Source organism: Eleginops maclovinus, chromosome 7, assembly GCF_036324505.1.
Source record: "Eleginops maclovinus isolate JMC-PN-2008 ecotype Puerto Natales chromosome 7, JC_Emac_rtc_rv5, whole genome shotgun sequence".
In the NCBI taxonomy this organism is placed as follows: domain Eukaryota; kingdom Metazoa; phylum Chordata; class Actinopteri; order Perciformes; family Eleginopidae; genus Eleginops; species Eleginops maclovinus.
The window spans coordinates 1,120,401-1,122,091 of NC_086355.1; positions in this window are offsets into that span (position 1 = coordinate 1,120,401).

A 1,691-nucleotide genomic window follows, 5' to 3' on the forward strand; every position below is an offset into this window, starting at 1 on the left:
AAGACTACAGAGACACAAAGACTACAGAGACACAAAGACTACAGAGACACAAAGATTACAGAGACACACAAAGACACAAAGACTACAGAGACACAAACACTACAGAGAGACACAAAGACTACAGAGACACACAAAGACACAAACACTACAGAGAGACACAAAGACTACAGAGAGACACAAAGACTACAGAGACACACAAAGACTACAGAGACACACAAAGACTACAGAGAGACACAAAGACTACAGAGACACACAAAGATTACAGAGAGACAGAAAGACTACAGAGACACACAAAGATTACAGAGACACACAAAGACTACAGAGAGACACAAAGACTACAGAGACACAAAGACTACAGAGACACAAAGACTACAGAGACACAAAGATTACAGAGACACACAAAGACTACAGAGACACACAAAGACTACAGAGACACACAAAGACTACAGACACACAAAGACTACAGAGAGACACAAAGACTACAGAGACACAAAGACTACAGAGAGACACAAAGATTACAGAGAGACACAAAGACACAAAGACTACAGAGACACACAAAGACTACAGAGAGACACAAAGACACAAAGACTACAGAGACACACAAAGATTACAGAGAGACACAAAGACTACAGAGAGACACAAAGATTACAGAGAGACACAAATACTACAGAGACACACAAAGACACAAAGACTACAGAGACACAAAGACTACAGAGACACACAAAGACTACAGAGACACACAAAGACTACAGAGAGACACAAAGACTACAGAGACACACAAAGACTACAGAGAGACACAAAGACTACAGAGACACACAAAGACACAAAGACTACAGAGACACACAAAGACACAAAGACTACAGAGAGACACAAAGACACAAAGACTACAGAGAGACACACAAAGACTACAGAGAGACACAAAGACTACAGAGACACAAAGACTACAGAGACACACAAAGACTACAGAGACATACAAAGACTACAGAGACACACAAAGACACAAAGACTACAGAGACACACAAAGACTACAGAGACACAAAGACACAAAGACTACAGAGACACACAAAGACTACAGAGACACACAAAGACACAAACACTACAGCAAGACACACAAAGACACAAAGACTACAGAGACACAAAGACACAAAGACTACAGAGACACACAAAGACACAAAGACTACAGAGACACACAAAGACACAAAGACTACAGAGACACAAAGACTACAGAGACACACAAAGACACAAAGACTACAGAGACACACAAAGACACAAAGACTACAGAGACACACAAAGACACAAAGACTACAGAGACACACAAAGACTACAGAGACACACAAAGACACAAAGACTACAGAAAGACACACAAAGACACAAAGACTACAGAGACACAAAGACACAAAGACTACAGAGACACAAAGACACAAAGACTACAGAGACACACAAAGACTACAGAGAGACACAAAGACTACAGAGACACACAAAGACTACAGAGACACACAAAGACACAAAGACTACAGAGACACACAAAGACTACAGAGACACACAAAGACACAGTGGATACACTGCTGAGGGGATTATAAGCTTCCTGTTTATGAGCGCGTCAGCTGATGACATCATAGCCCATCGACCAATCACAGAGCTCCAGAGGCTGTCACATGACATCAGTGTTAAACCCTAGACTCACCCCTCCG